General features: G+C 44.7%; 1 pseudogene; it reads left to right on the plus strand.

The window, feature by feature from the left end:
* LOC103304258 (zinc finger protein 208-like) overlaps positions 1-23,306 on the plus strand; it is a 69,481-nt pseudogene that overhangs the window by 24,847 nt on the left and 21,328 nt on the right.

A 23,306-nucleotide genomic window follows, 5' to 3' on the forward strand; every position in this document is an offset into this window, starting at 1 on the left:
AAGGCTGCTCAACCGCTAGCTATGATGTGCACTAACCATCAGGGGTCATACTCTCTGACTGGTAGGTTAGCATGCTGCTGGGGTCCATATGAACGGGACTGAGCAAGACGAGCCAGACACACCCTGGAGCCCTCCCGTGGTCCCTCCCCAACTGACCAACCTCCCGCTCCCCTCCCAAGCCCTGATTATGCACCGGTGGGGTCCCTCGGCTTGGCCTGCACCTTCTCGCAATCCAGGACCCCTTGAGGGATGTTGGAGAGCCGATCCTACAGTCCAGGCCGAGGGACCCCACCTGTGCACGAATTCATGCAGCAGGCCTCTAGTTGTGTTTATAAAACACAAAGGGGAACATACACCAATAGATTCATGAGATTTATGGAATCACTAAACCATCTTGATTTCATAGTTGTAAAATGTGTGTCTCTGTGCCTAAACTGTTAACATTATTTCAGCTATTCTTTCTTTTCTTTTTTTACCAAGTTCATTTTTATGGATTTCAGATGGGAAGAGAGAGGTAGACAGAGATAGAAACATTAATGATTAGAGACAGTCATTGGTAGGCTGCTTCCTGCACACCCCACGCTGGCATTGAGCCCACAACCTGGTCGTGTGCCTAGACCGGGAATTGAATCTGACCCCTTGGATCATGGGGCTGCACTCAACCACTGGGACACACCAGCTGGACCAGCAGAATAATCTTATTCTAAGATTACTCATGTTAAATTTTCCACCAGGATTATGGTTCATATGTGTCCTATTTCATGAAGACTGTCAATTCCATTAATGACCCTTTTAGTTCAAAGTTCGGTATGAATTTTTTCCTCTATTTTCTTTTTCTGTGTATTCAGAAGTATGGCACCTGATGTAGAAACATTGACATCGCAAGTAAAAAGTGAGCTTGTTACATATGTGGAAACATGTGAGAACCTGGATACCCCATAGGTCAAAACCTCTTCTCCTAATTCTGTTTTCATGTTGGGTGACATTATGAACTCTTCTGGTGACCTCTTGGTAAATGTGTCTTTTCTTTCAGGGACCGTTGACCTTCAGGGATGTGGCCATAGATTTCTCTCAGGAGGAGTGGGAATGCCTGGACCCAGCTCAGCGGAAGTTGTACCTGGATGTGATGGTGGAGAACTACAGCAACCTGGCCTCCCTGGGTGAGGATGACTTCCTTCTGGAGTTCCTATTCCACCCCACAATTTTATTTCCTTAATTATTATGACATCTCTAAGGGGCTTCTGCTTTCTATGGTAGATTCTTGCTCTCAAGGAACAAATTAGGCCCTAGCTGGTTTAGGTCAGTGGAAGGCTCAGTGGCCTGCAGACTGAATGGTCCTAGGTTAGATTCTGGTCCAGGCTCAATATATTTTTTAAAAAAGGAACAAATTGGGGATTCTTTTGTGTGGAAAACTAGAAAGGCTTTGTGATAAGAATTAGGAACTCAATGTTTGTACACTTTACATGTTGTCTACACTAAGGTACTATCAGAAAATAATATTTCAGAAAATAGTTTTGTAAATATTTTAATATTCTGCCATGTCTTCTGGCCAGAGGACAACCTGCATTCGAAATGTGAAACCTTCAATCAAAGTTCACACTCTATTTCTTTTATTTTATGAATTTTTTTGAAGATTTTGTTGAATACAGGCAGGAAGGAAGAATTATAGATAGAAACTTAAGCTGGGCATTTATTGATTTATTTGTATGTCCCCTGACCAGAGATCACACCTACAACTTTGGTATATTGGTACAATCCTTTAACCACCTGGGCTACCTGGGCTCGCATATTGGATTCTTTCACTTACTTCTATATATCTAGGTTTTTATCTTGTCTTTTGATAGCTTGATGTATTATTTCTTTATAATAGTAAATATGACTTAAGTGTATGTACTTCACTATAAACTGAGTGGCCAGCTTATTATGATCTCTGAACCCATAATAATCTGGTCACTCAGTGTGTGTGTGTGTGTTTGTATGTTTGTGTGTGTTTGTGTGTGTTTTTGTATGTTTGTGTGTGTATAGATGTAGATATACATATATCTATATCTCCATACACACACACATACATTCATGCACCAGGCTTCTAATCCTATATAATAAAAGGCTAATATGCAAATTGTCCCCTGGGTGGGGTCTGGACAGCCTGGCCAGGAGGAGGGAACATGGGCGGTTGGCCGGCCTTCCTGCTGGTCAATCTCCTGGTGGAGGGGACAATTTGCATATTAGCCTCTTATTATATAGGATAGACACTGAGTGACCAGATTATTATGCGTTCAGAGATCATAATAATCTGGCCACTCAGTGTATTTACCCATTCCCTTATTGACTAACATCTGCATTGCTTCCAATTTTTATAAATTATGAATAAGCAGCTCCTTGTAGGCTTTTGTGTAGATAAAAGGCTTAACTCTTTGGTTTAAGAGTAAGGAGCGCAATTACTGGATCCCATGGCGAGTGTTTATTTAGTTTATAAAATCCTCCAGACCGTCTCCCCAAGGGGCTGTAGCATTTGGCATTTTCAACTGCGGTGATTGGGAGTTTCAGTGGCTCCACCATCATAAAGGCATTGGGTGGGATCTGTGTTCTCTATTCTGACCTGGTTGATGGTGGTTAGTGTTGCTTGCTTGTGCTGTTTGTTCCTTCTCATTGTTACAATGTGTATTTCCTCAGTGACATAAGATGTGCAGGATCTTGTTACACTGATTTTATATTTTGTAGTGCTGTGTGTTAAGATGTTCGGCCCTTTTCAGTCATGTTGGTTCTTTTGTCCATGTTTAGTTTGATGGCTTCTTTGTGTGTTTGCATAATTGTCCTGTACATGTTGACTTTTTTGTGTATTTATATACATATGTCAGAGAGAAAGGGATAGGGAGAGGGAGATGGCAACATCAATGACCAGAGAAAATCATTGATCGGCTATGTCCTGAACACCCCCTACATGGGATGGAGCCCGCAACTTGCTATTGTGCCCTGACCAGGAATCTGACTGTGACTTCCTGGTTCATAGGTGGATGATGAACTGCTGAGCCATGCCAGCTGGGCCTTGTTGACTTTTACAAATATATTTTCTCATCCTGTGGCTTCTTGTGTTTGTTTTTTTTCCAGTTGAGAATGCTGTGTTTATTGTTCTTGTTTCTTCTTTAATGTTTGAGTTGATACATTGCGGGTGTCCATTTTAATACAATGGATTGAAATACAAACTTGGTAATGTATTTGCCTTTCAAAAATGTGAAATGTATGATATTAATGTAGTTTTATCTATATATATGAAACGCTAATATTCAAAGTGTCCTTGTGGAGTTCAACCGAGAGACCGAGTGTTCTATCACTCACTATGATTATATACTATGTTTGGAGAAATTAATTGAATGCATATGTATTATTAGAAATGTAGAGTCTGTGATTTGCAATACAGAATTCTGTCACCTTTTAATGTGATCATTTTATTTTCTATTTTTATTTTGACCATAAGAACTACTTAAAATATGTTATTTTCTAAAGTTCCATAGGAGAAATCAATATTTTCTGTATTTTTCTACATACAAGGTATCTTCATATGTTCACATATTAGTGTTGTGTAGACTTTTTAAATTACCTCCAGAAGTATATATATATATTTTTTTAAATATATATTTTATTGATTTTTTTACAGAGAGGAAGAGAGAGGGATAGAGAGTAAGAAACATCGATAAGAGAGAAACATCGATCAGCTGCCTCCTGCACACCCCCCACTGGGGACGTGCCCACAACCAAGATACATGCCCCTGACCGGAATCGAACCTGGGACCCTTCAGTCCACAGGCCGACTGCTCTATCCACTGAGCCAAACCGGTTTCGGCCAGAAGTATATTTCTTATGGGTTATTTATAAGACACGTCTAATAATGAGAAGGTCTGATAATGAGAAAGTTTTGGAGCTGGAAAGGTTTGGTCCTCTCCATTGTTGATGATCTGTTTTGTCAATATTCTTCTTGGATGGTGTTTGTTCATTTATTAGTTCTGTGTTTTATTACATGTCCTTTTTGTACCCCCAATATTATTCCGCTTAGAAACCCCCTGGTGATCTTAGAGGAGCTGCTTTTTCTAAGAGAAGTAATTTTTTTATATGTTTTCAAGGTAGTCTGGAATTCATGATATTTTCATTGTGTGTTTTTTTATCTATTCGCACATTTCTGTTTATTCTACTTACACTTCATTAAGCTGCTTCCATTTGTATGTCTCTACAATTGTCAGGATCTTAAAAGATTAATTTTTTATATAAGCTACCTTCTTTCACGATCTCCTTTTCACGATCCTGTCTTTATGGGATCCTCTTGGAGGTCCATTTGTTAGTGTGTTAGGAATTCTTTAAATTGTCTTCATATATCCACATTTGTTGGCTTTTCTTAATCAAAATTTTAACGAATTAAAATTTTAATGATTTATGTACCAATTTTTTATTATTTAATTTAATTTTTAAAATATATCTTTATTGATTTCAGAGAGGAAAGGAGAGGGAGAGGGAGATAGAAACATCAATGAAGAGAGAGAATCATCAATTGGCTGCCTCTTGCGTGATCGGGGATCAAGCCTTCAACCCAGGCCTGTGCCCTGACATGGAACCAAACCGTGACCTCCTGGTTCATAGATCGACGCTGAACCAGTGAGCCACCGCTTCCAGGCAAATTCTTTGATGTTTTAAGTTGAAAATGTCTTTCATTAATGATTCTACTGTTTTTGTTAATTCTGATATTATATTTTTCAATTTCCCCCTTGGTGTGATGTTTATAAAATACTTTCTCATTCCATTTTTATTTTGGTTATGTAATATTCTGGTGATATTATTTAGTTGTGTTTTTTTTCTTTTGGGCTTTAAGATATTGAATTCTTTTTCAGGTAATTAATATATTTCCATTAATGCAGGGCCAGTTTGATTACATTCATTTGTTTTCCTGATGGTACACTTTTTCTGTTTCTTTGAATGACGTGATAGCTTTTGTTGAGATTCAGGAATTGTAAAAAGGCAGGCTTTTGAACATGCTTTCTGTAGGCGGAAATACATAATAACCATATGTGGCACAAATTCTACTTTTGGTCAACACTGTTTTCAGGGTCTGTATTCTTGGCTATGTTCTCTGTTTAATTTCCCAGTTGAAATGTTCTCTGTTTCTTTCTCAGGCCCACGGTATCTTTTCAGGCTTCACATACATCTTCAGGACCGCAATCTTTGTGGTGCTGGAACACTTTCTCATTGTTTCTTTGTTGAAGCCACTGCAGGGCACTCACCCTGTGCTGCCATTCTGTGCTCACTCTGTTTCATGCACAACAGACTCTTTTTATTCAAGATGCTTCAAATAGGGAGATCATTGAGCATGTACTTCCCTCATCTCTCTTTTTCTCTCCAGCGAAGAAACTGGGAATTGGCAGTGTTTTTATAACATTGCCATTGTGTTCCAAGGTGTTTGAGCAGGTATCATTGGCAGATGTAAGCAACTCTTTGTCTCTCTTTGGTGTGAGTTTTCTTCATTGTACCTGGCTTGAGCTTTGTTTGCATTCTTCACTTGCTCTTGGAGTACTCCAGAATGTCACATGGAACATAATAACTGCGCTGCTGCTAAGTTCAAAGTGCACTCACCTAATTGTTAAAACCTAAGTATTTGTTTTCTTTCAGCTATGTCATCTGAAGATAACCAGGCCTTTATGCCAAAGCCCCGAATACAAGATTTATTCTCTGAAGTAATACTGGTAAGATATAATTGGTGTCACTTTGACAATGTATACTTAATGAAAGCCTTTCAATTTGAGGAAGAGTTTGATGAGAATGGACGATATTAATATAAACAGAACTAATCTGAAATAGTCCGGTATAGTAATAGCGTAATATGTGAAGTGTCTGACCAATTGATCGACCATTTGGTCAGCCATGCAATCTGTCGCTATGACGTGCGCTAACCACCAGGGGCAGATGCTCTGACCAGTAGATTAGGTTGCTACTTGTGGTCTGACCAATTGGGACTAGGCGAGAGGGCCAGACACGCCCTGGAGAAACACACTGATCTACCAAGAGTACCTCTCTGGCCACGGTCCTTCTCTGGCTGGCTGGCCCCCATCCATCCCCTGGACTATTGCCGGCCAGGCAGAGGGACCCCAACTGTGCACAATATCATGCACCAGGACTCTAGTTATCATAATGAAATTCTTGTTACCTAAAGAGGTCACGTGTATTATGCATTTGAGGAACCTCCCAATTTAAGGTCAGTTGCATTGGGAGATATGTGTGTTTATGCATATGAGGGTCGAAAACAACTTTTTACTGTTATGTATTCATGGATAGAAAATCTGGATTAACTAGGAATTCACATAGTCTGTAGAGTAAATAATCATTTGAAGTGTTTAAAATGTAGGGTGAGATTAAATTTACATTCAGTCATTTCTAAAATGTATAGATTTATACAGTATACGTATAAAAGTAAAATGTGCTCTATTTGGCAATCTTTTATGGTATTTTTTAAAAAATATATATTATCGATCTTTTACAGAGAGGAAGGTAGAGGAATAGAGAGCTAGAAACATCGATTAGAGAGAAACATCGATCAGCTGCCTCCTGCACACCCCCCACCGGGGATGTGCCCGCAACCAATGTACATGCCCTTGACCGGAATCGAACCTGGGACCCTTCAGTCCGCAGACCAATGCTCTGTCCACTGAGCCAAACCGGTTTCGGCTTTTATGGTATTTTTATTTAAAAGAATATTTTTATTGATTTCAGAGATTAAGGGAAAGAAAGAGGGAGAGGAAAACATGAATGATGAGAGAGAATCATTCTTTGCCTGCCTCCTGCATGCCTCCCATGGGGTACCCATTCCGAAACCGTGGCATGTGCCCTCACTGGAAATGGAACCTTGACCTTGTTGAGACATCGAAGCTCAACCACTGAGCCAAGCTGGCTGGGCATATTGGCAATCTTTTCAACAAGGATTCATTATTCTTCCTCTGACAATGTTTTGTGCTTCTTTTTTGTCTTTAATTTTAATATATTAGGAAAGCTGCCGAAACTGGTTTGGCTCAGTGGATAGAGCGTCGGCCTGCGGACTGAAAGGTCCCAGGTTCGGTTCCGGTCAAGGGCATGTACCTTGGTTGCGGGCACATCCCCAGTAGGGGGTGTGCAAAAGGCAGCTGGTCGATGTTTCTCTCTCATCGATGTTTCTAACTCTCTATCCATCTCTCTTCTTCACTGTAATAAATCAATAAAATGTATTAAAAATATATATATATTAGGAAAGCTTTTACAATATTTTGTTGATTTTTTACAGAGAGGAAGGGAGAGGGAGAGTGAGTTAGAAATATCGATGAGAGAGAAATACCGATCAGCTGCCTCTTGTATACCTACTAATGGGGATGTGCCCTCAACCAAGGGTACATGCCCTTGACTGGAATCAAACCTGGGACCTTTCAGTCTGCAGACCAACGCTCTATCCACTGAGCCAAACTGGCCAGGCTAGGAAAGCTTTTTTTATGCAACTATCTTGGTTTAATGAGTATCACAGAATGGTACTATGGAACAAGTGTCCATGTTTAATGAAATTATAACTTTCACTAAAGGTCTTTCTATCTCCCATTATCACCAGAGTACACATAACGGAGATAGTAATTATCAATGGATTGGACATTGGAAAAACTTTAAGGAAGAATCATATGTTAATCATCGGACTGCAATGAAGCGGCGCAGGTGCACATGTGCGAGATCTGAGAGGCAGAGAAGGAGGTACGGTAATAGGATACAAGGGCGGGCCAGACGGGTGAAAGAGGCGTGTTTGCGCTACCGCTCTGCTATTCTTGGTGACAGGGAGGGCTGGGCAGGCAGGGAGAGCTGACCAATCCAAGCAGGCTTTATATGCAACAGCCAGCCAATCACCTGTAAGGTACATCGCTTGCCTTGATTGGCTGGTTGTTGTATACTGGGTACCACATACAGTACAGCACCAGTATCTGTACCTGTTCATACAGTATAGCACCAGTACATACAGTACAGTATACAAATGTCCAACAGTCCAAACCCCATCATGGCTCCACCAGCAAGAAGAAAGAAATATGAAGCCAGTTTCAAACTTAAAGTTGTAAACTTTGCCATGGAACATAATAACTGCGCTGCTGCGAGACAATACGGAGTAACAGAAAAGATGGTTCGGGACTGGAAAGCAAATGAAAAAGCATTAAAGCGTATGCCCAGGGGTAAGTGTGCGTTAAGAAGAGGCACCCCACATTGGCCAGAACTCGAAAAACACGTAGCAGCCATGGTGAATGAGCATCGCCAAAACGGTTATGCAGTGACACGAAATAAAATACGTTTGTTGGCACTCCAGTGGGCCAAATCTAACCCAGATCACAGCAACAGATTTAAGGCCACTGTATCCTGGTGTACTAGATTCATGGGAAGGCATAATATGGTACTGAGGCAAAAGACGAAAGTTGCCCAGAAATTACCTGCAGATTTTGATAGCAAAGTAAATAGTTTCCATCGATACATAATACAACAGCGCGCTAAACATGGCTATGCGTTAAGTAGTATTGGAATTATGGATGAAACTCCAGTGAATTTTGGTATGGTTGGAAATAAAACTGTCTATCAAAAAGGTGAAAAAACAGTTTTAATTAAAACAACAGGACATGAGAAGTCCAGTTTTACAGTGGTACTAGGATGCACAGCTGATGGCGCCAAACTGAGACCAATGATTATTTTTAAAAGAAAAACAATGCCGAAACTCAAGTTCCCTGTTGGTTGTTTTGTACATGTGAATGAAAAAGGCTGGATGGATGAAGAAGGGGTAAAGCTATGGCTTGATAATGTATGGAGCAGGCGACCAGGTGGACTTATTCAAAAACGTAGTCTACTGGTGTGGGATATGTTCAGGGCTCATTTAACTCCCAGCACCAAGCAAAGGCTTGCAAGACTAAACACAGATGCGGCAGTTATTCCTGCAGGATTGACATCGTTGGCACAGCCACTGGATGTGTGCCTAAACAAGCCATTTAACGATCGCATTCGAGAACAGTGGAGTGAATGGATGGTTAGCGGCGAAAAGTCATTCACAAAAGGAGGAAACATGCGTGCTCCACAGTTGGATGTTTTGTGCAAGTTTGTCATCAAAGCCTGGAATGATATTGATGCAGAAACAGTAATCCAGTCTTTCAAGAAGTGTGGCATATCAAATTCATTAGATGGTATGGAGGACGACTACTTGTGGCAAGATGAAGAGGAAGCCGAAGCTGAGACCACACCATCTGATACGGAATTCGATCCATACGATGACTGCCTTACAAATGTATCACAAGATGTCATTGATGTAGTACTTATGATATCAGATGACGAACAGGAGGATTTTGAAGGCTTTTAAAGGGAAACTGTCACGCCAGCAAAAGCTGTAAAAATACCGTAGCTTGCAGTTATGGGAGTTGCTAACTCGCCAGGGACTTGCCTGGCACTTGCTCTCTATTGTTTGTTATCTTCCTCCTATCCTCATCAGTTCCAGTTTGGTTGACAGCTTAGAAAACAAACAGCATGGCAGCTCCCAAGGGTTTATTGTCTTATCCTTCCTTTCAGCTTTAGAGTGAATTAGGAAAAGTTTAATCCACTTGCACTGTTTTATGTTTACATGTTTGATGACAAACAGCCTTATGTTTATCTTTTCCTGCTTAAGTATCTGTATGTCATAAGCATTTGAATTAAAATTACCATATTGAAATCAAATCTGATTTTTTAAAATTTTTATTTGGTGTGCGTTGGAAGAGGGGTAGTCTTATACGGCGAGTATATCCCAAACTCTATATTTTAACTGAAAAAGTTGGGGGATGTCTTATACGCCGAAAAATACGGTAATTGGACCTATAGCCTCAGTGAATACCAGGGATTGTAATTGGGTAGAAGTACAACCTTTATGATATAGGAGGAAGGACTTTTAAAATATATATATATAGTTTACAAAACTCTAAGGAATTTCTGTCTTCAAGTGACTTAAAAGATGTAAAAACTTTATCCAAGGATGTAACTGCTTATAATTTTTAAAAAATATATATTTTATTGATTTTTTACAGAGAGGAACTGAGAGGGATAGAGAGTTAGAAACATCGATGAGAGAGAGACATCGACCAGCTGCCTCTTGCACATCTCCCACTGGGGATGTGCCCGCAACCAAGGTACGTGCCCTTGACCGGAATCGAGCCCGGGACCTCTTAGTCCGCAGGCCGACACTTTATCCACTGAGCCAAACCAGTTTCGGCTGCTTATGAATTTTAATGTATCACTGAATTCATACTGGATTGGTAGCCACAATGCCTTTCAGGTATTGCTCTACATCAGAATTTTTATTACACAGTGTACTTCAAACTTTAAAAGTACTTAGGTAATATTTTGTGTACTTGAATATATAAAAAGAATTGACGTTTCCAAATGTACAAGTACTTAGTGTGTTACCTATTTCATATGGAAATCTGGGGAGGTGGAGTCTAAGATGGTGAATTTCTGTAGAAGAGGACAAGAGGATATAGATGTCGTGCCAGGTTAGGTCATAGGACTGAGTCAGGCACTCAGATTCCTTAGCAAAGGTGGTCGGGTCAGTGGAAAAAGACCTGAGATGACTCTCAATGTGTGTGAGGCTGGACATAGGGACTGGGTGGCCCCAATTCAGAAAGACCCAAAGCCAAACGCCTGAGGAGTCTTCCGGCCTAGCAAATAGGACTTTTGGACGAGAGACTTTTGAGAAGGTGGTGAGAGAGAGTGGGCAGAAGACTCAAGACAAGGGAAATTTTGGGATTTAACTCGCCTAGAGAAGATTGGCCGGTGTGGGATGGAGGGTTAGCAATGGAGACGGGGAGATGTCAGCTCCATTGTCCTCCTTGGCTGGCTGCGGGGGGGGGGGGGGGGGCGACCCAGAAGGGAAGGAGGCCTGATTGAGACCCACAGTCCAGTCACTTGAATAGGATTCAGAGGTAATCCCAGGATAGATGAGCTGCCGCTGCCTACTACTCTCCAGGTAGCAAACTCAGGGAAAGCGAAGCCAGGGCAATCACTCCCCATCCCTTTATTACCCTCCTGGGTTTCAGCACCAAAGGAGGAAGGCATGTCCTAACCGGTTTGGCTCAGTGGATAGAGCGTCAGCCTGTGGACTGAAGGGTCCCAGGTTCGATTCCGGTCAAGGGCATGTACCTTGGTTGCTAGGCACATCCCCAGTAGGGAGGTGTGCAGGAGGCAGCTGATCAATGTTTCTCTCTCATCGATATTTCTAACTCTCTATCTCTCTCTCTTCCTCTCTGTAAAAAATCAATAAAATATATTTAAAAAAAAAAAAAAAAAAGGAGGAAGGCACCAGGCCAAAATGGTGAGGGATTACAAATTTGTTCAATCATCCTCTCACCAGGGTGCTGAGCCTGGATGGCTGCAACACCCAGTGACAGGAGTCACAGGCTTTTAAAGGACTTTTGGTGAAGAATTCTTTGTGCATACCTGGAGGGGAGATAATGGAATGTGGTCCCCACAAGTGAAATGTGGTTTCAGCACAGAGAATGTCCATAGTGAAATGGGCTGAAAAGCCAGTTCCCAGGGGAGGGGTATCAATTCAATTGCTGGATCAAACCTAACATTAGTCAGGTCCTAGGCAAGAATCTTCCCTAACAAGAGGGAATCCTTGCCTAAGCCTATCTATTGTCTTTTGCACCCAGAATCACATTCCTTTCGAATATCAGTGTAACTCGCCCTTTCCAGAGCCCTCAGGACACAACCAGTGCACCAGGGGCTAACCATAAACCCTCATTATTTTTATGTTAATTTTCACTCTTAATTAAGCTGTGTACACTTATATAAAACACATGTGTCAATGACTTCACTTTTCATCCATTCTCAGAGTTTTCCCGACTCAGCTCTCCCCCACCTCCCTAATCTATCACCAATGGATTTCATATAGCCCACTTGCATCTGCTCTTAATTATAATGTATAAAATAAGATACACAATTGCTGTACTCTGGAACATTATCTCAATTTGTTGAAATTTTGCTTCCCAGCACTTGTGGACGGTTGGGCTCAAATGGATCCAAACAATTCTTTATAGTTTTGAATGTTTCTTATGTTGACAGGAAGATGTTAAGAGATGAGGAATCGGGCAATGTATTTCACCGAGAGTTAAACATCAGTCAATACACATCTAAGAGAAACCTTAAAGGTATAATGTGTGTGGGAAAGACCTTATCCAAAATTGCATCCTTGAAGGGTCCCCATAATATGATTTTGGAAACCAATGTTACAGATGACAGGAGTGAGGATTGTCAGGAGGAAAACGGAAGGCCTTTCTTTTTCTTTGCTGTAACCTTCCATTCGCTATGACAAGCACCTGGTAATTACCCGCAAAGATGGCTGACTTCCTTAATTCCAGCTGCATCTCCATCATTGGCAAGACAGGGGGGCTGACAGAGCAGGCTGCCCTCCCCCATCTCTGCCTCCTCGCTGAGATTTTAAGGACTCAGGGGAAATCAGAGGCAGAAAGTTTCTGGTTTCAAACACAGTCTGCCCGCCTTTTGAATTCTCTGTAACTTCCCTGTGAGAATGTGTTACCGGCTGTGAAGATCCTGGAAAGACACCTCCTGGGACATGTGCAGCTGAAGGGCAGCCCAGCCAGTAGCTCTAAGCACAGCCTCTGGGATGTGGAAACTTCTGTGTGAATTCCAGATTCCTTCTCCCCTCTTTATGCTTTTGCCACAGGGGCCATTTACTCGCTAGCACCCCAATAAAAGAACATCCCCTCTATCTGGGGAGCCTTGTGCCATCAGAGGGCACCTGGCCTTTTCCTCCCTTTAAAGAAGCAAAATACCCGCCCTCTCTCTGCTCCTGTCTCTTCTCTCCCTGGTGAATCCTGTCACAGCCGCGTCACCAGCCAAACCCCAACAATGACGGGGGAACTCCACCAGGAAGGGCTGTCCCTGTGGGAGGAGGTGAGGGACCCAGGGCTGCCCCCTCGCTCCTGCCCCGCCCTCCCTCCCTCTGACCCCGCACAGGCCCCGCCCCCACCGCGGAGCCGCTCAGCTCAGGCGCTGGCCCCGCCCATCCCGCGGGGAGGCGCATGCGCAGTTCCTGGCAGACGCGGAAGCGGCTGTGGAGGGGAAGGTGGCGGTTCCCTGAGGAGGTGTCTGTGCTTTAAAGCCGCTGCTCTCCGCCCCCCTCCCCGCAGGGAAGGCTGAGGGCGCTGCGGGCGCTGAAGTCCGTGTTGAGGTCCCCGCCCCGGAGCCCCTCACGGCGGTGAGTCCGGCCCCGGGCGGCTGCGCAGTGGAGGCGCCGCGTTCCTTTGGGGGAACTGAGGCCCGGCCCGCGGTCTCTCCGCCTGTGGCTGTGGGCCCCGCCTGCCGCGTGGTTTTCCTGCTGAAAACGATCCCCGGGGCCGCCGGTCCCCCCGCGGGGCTGGGAGTCTGGGTCAGGGGGTTCCCGCCCTTTGCCCCTCCCCCGCCCGGCGCTTTCCGCCCACAGAGCCCGGATGGCTCCCGGCCTGGGGGTCTGCACCCCGCCTTCCTAGGCCCCCCATTAATAAGGGGTCTGAGTGCCCGGGGAGCACAGTGTCCATGGGGAGGGGCTCAGGGGGAAGAACGCGGTGTCCCCAGAAGAGGGGACCTGCCCGCAGGGAGGGCTTTGTGGGGGCGGTGACTGCGGGGGGCGGGGACCCGGGCTGGGGGGTCAGGAGGGGAGGGAGAGAGACAGACACGTGGGAGGAGGAAGGGCGGTGAGGGGTCCACAGAAGGGGCCCATAGGGGTGTGGGGGGACTGGACGGCGATGGTGGGAGTGAGGGGGGAAGTCGGGAAAGCAGCCTGAGGTGGAGGGAAGTGGGGAACTAGGGGGAGGGGAGCCCAGAGAGAGGAGGGGAGCTGAGGGGAGAGGGTCCTGGTGAGCAGAAGTGGGGGCCGCACAGGAGTAGGCACCTCAGACGGAGACACTGGTTCAGAGGAGAAGAGTTGGGGAGCGAGTGCAGGGACGGAAAGGGGGGCTTAGGGAGGAGGGAGCAGAGGGGAGCAGCGCGGAGTCCCCAGCTGTGGGAGCAGGACAGACTGTCACGGGCAGCAGCGGGGACACGGGCGTGGGGAGGGACAGACGGACGTGTGTGGAGATGGGAGCCATCAGAGACCAGGAGAAGAGCACCGGAAGGGAACTGGGTTTCAGGAGGTTCATTGTCCGGTGTAGGGACAGACAGAGAAAAGGGGGGAATGATGGAGGGACAGGGGAGTGAAATATAGGAAAGGACCACAGAGGAGAAGGAGGCAGTGAGACACAAACAGAACTGTAACTATAAACATACATACAGTGCAGTGGGAGGAGGGGAACCCTAATCTGAATGAGAGGTGAGCTGATGGGATGTGGATGATTAAGTTGTGATATATAGGCTTGTGAGTTTATATGGTTAACAACTGAATTATTTAAACATTTGAGAATTATAAATTTCCACTTTATAAGGTTTGCCTATTATATACTTACTAGAGGCCCAGTGCAGGAAATTCGTGCACGGGGATGTGTCCCTCAGCCCATCCTGCACCCTCTCCAATCTGAGACCCCTTGAGGGATGTCCGACTGCTCGTTTAGGCCCGATCCAACAGGCAGTCGGACATCCCTCTCACAATCCAGCACTGCTGGCTCCCAACTGCTCGCCTGCCTGCCTTCCTGATTGTCCCTAACCGCTTCTGCCTGCCAGCCTGATCACCCCCTTAGCACTCCCCTGTTAGCCTGAATGATGCCTAACTGCTCCCCTATCAGCCTGTTTGCCCCCAACTTCCCTCCTCTGCTGGCATGGTCACCCCTAACTGGCCTCCCCTGCACGCTTGATCCTTCCCAACTTCCCTCTCTTGCAGGCCTGATCTCTCCCAACTGCCCTCCCTTGCTGGCCTGATTGCCCACAACTGCCCTCCTTTGCAGGCCTGGTCCCTCCAACTGCCCTCCCCTCCTGGTCATCTTGTGGCGGCAATCTTGTGTCCACATGGGAGCAGTCATCTTTTACCACATGGGGGCAGCCATCTTGTGTGTTGGAGTGATGGTCAATTTGCATATTGTTCTTTTATTATATAGGAGAGTCCTGGTGCATGGGTGGGGGCCTGCTGGTTTGCCCTGAATGGTGTTCCAGATACAGGTGGGGGGCTTCCCGTGGGGCGGCCTGGGCGAGGGGCCTGTGGTGGTTTGCATGCCGGCCACACCCCCCGGCTACCCAAGCGGAGGCCCTGGTATCTGGGATTTGTTTATCTTCCATAATTGAAACTTTGTAGCCTTGAACGGAGGCTTCCTCCATTTTCGGGGGCAACTCAAGCCTCCTGCTCTCTCTGTGGCTGCAATCATCTTGTTTTGGTTAAGTTACATACTCGCTCTTGATTGGTGGGCGTGGCTTGTGGGTGTATCGGAGGTACAATCAGTTTGCATATTACTCTTTTATTAGATAGGACTAGAAGCCTGATGCATGAATATTCGTGCCAGAATGGGCCTTCCTTTCCCTGGCTGCCAGCACCGCTTCCACTCTGGCCGGAGCCACCTTTCCACCTTCCTCTGCTGCTCAGAGGCCCAGAGCAGTGGGAGGTGGGGTGGAACGCCCCCGGCCACTTGGGAGCCCCATATGCAAGTTAACCTCCATCTTTGTTGGGTTAATTTGCATACTCAATTATGCAAATTGAGTATGGCTTTGGGCGTCTTGAAAGTACAGTCAATTAGCATGTTTGTGTGTTATTAGGTAAGATTATATTAGGTAAGATTATTAGGTAAGATTTGATTCCATTTGAAACCCTTATTCACACAGAGGGAGAGACTTGTGTGTTCCTTATGGGTCTCCTGTCATTTCCTGGGATGGCAAGATGGAGGTGATCTGCTACAAGAAATTTCTGAGTATGCCCCCACAGAATGCTTTTTATCAAGGAACTAGGAGCCCAGCCTTGTGACCGTCCACTCCCTCTCTGGCCCTTAACGTAGCCATGGCTGATGCTGATCAGGCCCTTCCCCAGGGCAGGTGCCCGGAGGCCCCTGCCTCCCTGTCCCCAATGCTGGGACCCACAACCTCCTGCTGTCCTGTGGACCCATTAAGGTGTCTCGGTTAATTAGCATATTTCTCTACCCTATCTAATAAAGAGGGAATATGCTAATTGACCATCACTCCATCACAAAGATGGCTGCACCCACAGCTGAAACCAAGTTCCCATAAGGAGCCTTAACAAGCAACCAGCAGGGACCTGAGGCTACGCCCTCTCCAGACCCCATGGAGCTTGACAGGGGACCTCAGGCTGCACCCCCCACCCTGGCGTCAAGCTGGGGGACCTCATGCCACACCCCCCGCCCGATGGGGCTTGATGGGGTCCTCAAGGTGTGCTTCCTGTTTTGCTGCTGAGCTAGGGGACTTCAGGTTTCTCCCCCCGCCCCAGCACCAGGCTGGGCGACCTCAGGCCACGCCCCCTACCAGGTGATGCTTGACAGAGGACTTCAGGCCGAACCCCTCACCCCGGCACCAGGTCGGGGGACCTCCGACCTCACCCCCCAACCAGTAGGGCTTGATGGGGGATCTCAAGGTGCACCGCCAGTGCTGGGTCAGGGGAACTCAGGCCACACACCCCTGCCTGGCTGGGCTTGACAGGGGACCTCAGGCCGTGCCTCCCGCCTTGGTACTAGGCCAGGGGACCTCAGGGTGCGCTTCCTGTCCTGGTGTTGGGCTAGGGGACCTCAGGCTGCTCCCCCCACCCCAGCGCCAGGCCGGGCAACCCCAGCATCGCGCCAGGGGACCCGAGGCTGCACCCCCTGCCTGGTGGGGCTTGACCGGAGACCCCAGGCGGTGCTCCCCACGCAGTGGGACTTGACAGGGGACCTCAAGATGCACCCCCAGTGCTTGTTGGGTGAACTCAGGCTCAGTGGGGCTTGATGGGGGACCTGAGTCTATGCCCCCCTCCTGGTGCCAGTCCAGGGGTCCTGAGGCTGCACCCCCACACACCTGGCAGGGCTTGATGGGGGATCTCAGGCCATGCCCCCCACCTATTTGGGCTTTACAGGGGATCTCAGACCATGTCCCCCACCTGGTGGGGCTTGACGGGAGATCTCAAGGCATGCCCCCCTTCCTGGTCTGGTCTGGGGGATTTCAGGCCACGCCCCCCGTCCTGGTGCCAGTCCAGGGGACCTGAGGCTACGGCCCCTGCCTGGTGGGGCTTGACAAGGGTGGGACTGGCTGGGTCTGGATCTAGTTCAGTGCGGGTGGGGACTGGCCAGGTTTGGGTCTTAAGTGATTTTGAGATGCAGGTGGGTGGGCGGGGACTTGACTCTGGGTCCCGTGGTGATCCCCAGACTCTGACAGGAGGAAGGTTTTCATATACATTTTACTAATTTTTTTTTATCTCTGACACTTTTATTATAGAGAAAGGGCAAATAGCAATATTAAATTATTTCCTCTAATTAATCCCCTGATGTACGAATTTCGTGCATCAGGCCACTAGTTTTATATATCTATATAGGTATTAGAAAGATCAATCTTTTTTCCTCTCCCATGGATTTGCATTTCCTATCACTAACATTTCATTCATATAAATAGTCGTTAACTGCTGAAATAAGCATTGGTGACATTTCACAAGAAGCTATTACCATTCTTTGCTTATATACGGAAGTTTCCACCTTTTTAAAACTTTAACCCTTTGCACTCGCTTGCTTTTTTCTCGATTCCATTATTCTACTCGGAATTTAATTTTTTAAATACCCCAGATTTTACAAAGCGCGGCAGTAGAATAAAAAACTGGAGTTTCTTTTCGTACAAACTTATTTATTTGGATTTTTTTATATTTCAAATTATTGATACATTCAAAGAGTAATTTTAATCTCTATAATTTTTCATGGTGTGATATTTTTTTGAAACATTCACCCACATGAAGACCTGGTTTACATTCACATGTTTCGCAAATATAAATCGTCTCTCTTCTTCCTCCTTTGATTTTTCTGTTAGGACAAACAACACAATCTTTGTGTGTTTTATTAGGGTGAGGTGTGATTATATGGAGCTTTCCATCTAAACGTTGCTCTAAGTTAGTGGATAATAATCTACCCCTGGAAGTTAGTGTACCATCTCTGAATTCTCCAACAAGATCATGTACTAGTTTCCTAATAAATTTCACATGCGTTATCGGTTTTTCATTTTTTCTTTTTTGGCATTCTTTGTACAATATATAGGAATTTACAACACTGACCTCAAGCCCCCAGAAAAACAATTTACGCCACCATTTTAGAGTCTTCCTCATAAAACAGTATGTGCCTGTGTAGTGATCAGCTATATCAACACCCCCCATAAACTTTGTATAGTTGGTCACGACCTTGGGTTTGAGAACTATTTCCTTCCCACCACCACACACTCTCCTTTCCACAGACTCAGTCTCTGAAGTGTCCCATGTACTGAGCATTGTGACTTGTCTTTCCACGCAAGAAGCATTACATTTTCATCCCTGAAAGCCACCATCTCTCCTTTCATTAGCTTTGGATGTTTGATAACAGGTGGATTATCTTTCCTGTTGGGCATTATTGTCCCTGTCAAGTGTGTTTTTTCCTTGAACAATTCCTTTGCAAGAGTGACACTAGTGTAATACCTGTCAGTGAAGAAATGATAACCTTGAGAACCAGGTACTGAGTTCTTCAATCTTTCATGAAGCTCTAAAACTATTCTACTAGTAAAAGGGAGATCAGGTCTCACCAACGTTTCAGATGTTATTCTTCCATAATAAGGGACAAATGAATGTACGTTAACCACATTTTGAATCTGAGAGGACATATAAACGAATAACCCATTTTGTTGGCTTTTTAGGCTTGTATGTGATGAAGTGTATCTTTCCCTTGAAACCAACAACAGCCTCATCAACAGCAATCTCTCTTCCAGGACAGAAATACATTGCGTGTAGTTCAGATTCTGAGACCTGCATCATTTCCACTGTTTATCACACCTCAACGCATTCATTGACACTTAGTCAATAATATGAGGCTATCTCAGCGTACACTTGGTAAGGATGTCAGTGATCTTAACAGTCAGAATCTAGTTCTGTGAGTTGGTCTAATGTTCAGCAGCTGCTTCCTTTCCGTTATGTGGTTTGTTGAATTTGTGTCTATGAGCCACAAAAGAGCCATTCCCTTCAAGTACCTGTTGTCCATTCTCAGACAATATTGAAGGATGGACTGGATGGGCCTGGAATTGGTTCCCACAGAGCCCATCTATTCATGGTGAATTCACTTGATCAGCATATTTGAATATCTAACGTTTCCCAAAGATTTTATCATGAAGATCTATTCTCTGTAATTTCCTGGGAAGAGAGGAAGGAAATCTACCTAGGACACCTGCACTGGTAAAACCTCTTGCTTCAAGCCATCTGTGGGAACCATGCCAGTGATATCAGATAGTCAAGGGTAATTAGAGTGTGATGGATTCATCTGTAATACGCCAGACAGCCAAGGACACTCTGAGCAAGGGAATCTTAATCAGGGTGATCAAGGACTATACACAGATACAAGGCCACTGCAATCTACACTGTGCCCTTCTGTAACCCAAAGGATTGATGTCACGGTTGGCAGGAAGCCTGCTTTGTCTAAGCAGTAGTACAGTATATTCGTAAGGCTAGAGACCTCAGATGAAGCTGAGAGGTGGTACGGCTATGATGTGAGGCTAAGAGCTTATGGAGAGCTCAGATATAGCTACCATGTGAAGCCAGGGTGCTAAGGAGGCTGGGGAGATGCAGGGAGCTCAGACCATGAGTACAGAGGCAGCGTGGGGCTGCTCAGATGATAGATGTAGGCACAGAGGACACTGCTGCTATGAAGAAAGCTTTTGTCTGATGGCTCATTGTTAGCAGTGCCTACAGGGCCACTAGCTTCTATAATAAAGACTCTTATATACCCACCACGTCTCATGGCTTCTCCTTCTACTAGTTGGTGTTCAAGAAGGTCCAGCCCCTGGCAGAGGAGCTTGAACCCCACAGTTGGTGTACTCGAGCTGAGGATAAAGGAGGAACTTAAACTATGAGTAAGTTCCCAACACTTAGTTCAGCCAGCAGGGTTTAAGGAGCAACTTGAGCTCACAATTAGCACTATGGGCAGGATTTAGGAGTAAGCACTCCTGGAGAAATGGATCCTGCTCTGACACATGGTGTAGTCTAGCAGAATTCAGAAGAAAGTATGGACTCAGAGCAGCTGTGCTGTGACAGACACATCACACTACCCACAGGTCTCAGGTGTGCTGGGACTCTCAGGGGAAGTAAGCAGTGCTCTGTTGGTTAGTTATTTCAGGAAATCAGCACATGCTCTCATTGCTATAGGAGATTGTGGAAGTCTTTGGAGAGATAGACATATGAAGATAGAATAAAACACCTCACATGTAGGAGCTCATTGTTCCTGACTTTCTCCTGTTACAAATGCAGGAGGGCATGGCTCTTTCCTCATTTCCAGGTCCTTCTAACTGTGGGTGTGAGGTGAGCTGATTAACAGGCTGTGCGGACGCCATTGACAGCACATTCTGTGACTCCTCAGTTGTCACCTGAGAAAATATTCCAGGACCAGCATCAGTAACCAGGACCAAATGGGTGCTTCTCAGGTAAAAGATGAGGCTGTGTTTGCTTTTCCTCTAACATCTTCGAATATATTTCTTTACTTCTGATATTTTGCTTTGCCTGGTTGTTTTCCTTTTGTTATTTTTTTCCTGTTTTCTTACAATAGTCAATGTCAGCAGTTTGTATATTTCCCTCTCCTTGATGTATAATTTTATTGATTGCAAAAGGAAGAGAAAAAGAGAGAGCGGTAGTAACATCAATGATGAGAGAGAATCATTGATTGGCTGCATTCTGCACATCCCACACTAGGATCTATCCTGCAACCTGGGCATGTGCCCTGACCAGTGCCCTCTTGGTTAATGGGTCAATGGTCAAGCACTGAGGCACAGCCTCTGGACCAGGCAGAATAATCTTGTTCTAAGGTAACTCAGAGTGAAATTTCAAATAGGATTGTGGCTCTTATTCCATGAGAACTGTAAATTCCATTAACCCCTTGAGTTCAAAGTTATTTGTGAATTTTTTTCTGTGTTTTCATTTTTTGTATATTCAGACATTTGGCATGTGATCCGGTAACATTGGTATCACAAGTAAAAAGTGAACTTCTTACACATGTAAAACAGAGGCCCCACCTTAGAACATGGAGCACAATCTGTATTTTTAGAAAAGTGCAATTAATGTGTATGTTACACTTGAAGAATTGCTTATATTTCTGACTCACCATGTTATCTCCAGCTGAGAAATATACACCACTGATCCTGAATGATGCAAACACAGCACTCAGAAGTCTATATGCCTGTGTCCAGGCCTTAATTTTATTTTATTTATTATTATTATTTTTAAAATATATTTTATTGAATTTTTTACAGAGAGATAGGGAGAGAAAATACAGAGTTAGAAACATCGATGAGAGAGAAACATCGATCAGCTACCTCCTGCACACTTCCTACTGGGGATGTGCTCACAACCAAGGTACATGCCCTTGACCGGAATCGAACCTGGGACCCTTCAGTCCGCAGGCCGACACTCTATCCACTGAGCTAAAACAGTTAGGGCCATGCCTTAGTTTTAAAGTTTAGTTTACTGAAAAGCACATTCTGTACCATGGATTGGTGGACATGTTTCAACCTCATTTGTCACATCAGGATTTACTTACATCATTTATGATAGATATAGGCACAGAGGACACTGCTGCTATGAAGAAAGCTTTTGTCTGATGGCTCATTGTTAGCAGTGTCTAAAGGGCCACTAGCTTCTATAATAAAGACTTATATACCCACCACGTCTCATGGCTTCTCCTTCTACTAGTTGGTGTTCAAGAAGGTCCAGCCCCTGGCAGAGGAGCTTGAACCCCACTGTTGGTGTACTCGAGCTGAGGATAAAGGAGGAACTTAAACTATGAGTAAGTTCCCAACACTTAGTTCAGCGAGCAGGGTTTAAGTAGCAACTTAAACCCTGTATTTGTCTAAGTAGTAGTACAGTATATTAGTAAGGCTAGAGACCTACATCTATATTTATTTACGTAGAGAATGTTACTACGACCAAGTGACCTTATTGGATGATTCAGGATACTCCCCTTGATCAAAACCTCTTCCAACCCTGTTTTCATTTTGGGTGACATTATGATCTCTTCTGGTGACCTCTTGGTGAATGTGTCTTTTCTTTCAGGGACTGTTGACTTTCAGAGATGTGGCCATAGATTTCTCTGAGGAGGAGTGGGAATGCCTGGACTCAGCTCAGCGGAACTTGTACCTGGATGTGATGTTGGAGAACTACAGCAACCTGGCCTCCGTGGGTAAGATTGACTTCCTTTCTGAGTTCCTCCTCCATCCGCAGGGTTTTGTTTCCTTTTATCATTTAAACATCTCTAGGGCCTTCTGCTTTCTATGGTAGATTCTTACTGTCTGTGTTCTGTGTCTGATCTCTGAAAACTTTCATCTTGTAGAAATCTTGCATTATGTATTAAACCACTACTTCCTCATTTGCTTTAAAAGCAAGGTTCATAACTACCATTTTTTTTTTCTATAACGTGGACATTTGATTACTCACCTGAGGGAAATCCTGTAGTGTCTGTCTTTTGTGACTTGCGTGCTTCACTTAAAAAATTATCATCGTTTCTCTGTGGTAACAGGTGACAATATCTATTTTTTTTTTATGGCAGGAAAATATTCCATTGCATGTATATGGTAAATTTTCTTCTTTCATTCAACTCTCCATGGAAATTTGAGTTGTTCCCATCTGTGGAAGCCTCTTGTGAATAACGTTATAATGGACACAAATGTGTAAATGGCTCTTTCAGATCCTTTGTGAATATTTTCTGATGTATACCTAGAAGTACGATGGCAGCCAGCAATATTTATACTTTGCAGCATGCAGATCATGCACCTTCTTCATGAAGTAAACTGTTAATTGTTTTCTTTTTCTTTATGCTGTTATTCATGTAATTACACAATTTGTTATTTTTATTAATTACTGTTCCTTGATGACCCACGTCCTGCATGGTTCAGGGTTCGGGATCTGGAGAAGGTCCAAGCACAAATGACAGAGATGAGACAAGAAATAATAATTTGGAAATATTGGGCCCGGCGGGAAGCCCGATGCAAGGAGAAAGATGTCACTGGTGCCCAGGCTTTGCCAACCTTTTATTAAATTTTGGATACAGATATAGCCCTTAGGCAGGAAATTCTGGTAGTAGACAGACAATCTTAACGGTCAGTAAACATTAGTAAAGGTTTACTCAGAGACTATTTCGACAGGAAATTGCTTGAGCTAG

The sequence above is a fragment of the Eptesicus fuscus genome, chromosome 21 (assembly GCF_027574615.1).
Source record: "Eptesicus fuscus isolate TK198812 chromosome 21, DD_ASM_mEF_20220401, whole genome shotgun sequence".
NCBI lineage: Eukaryota > Metazoa > Chordata > Mammalia > Chiroptera > Vespertilionidae > Eptesicus > Eptesicus fuscus.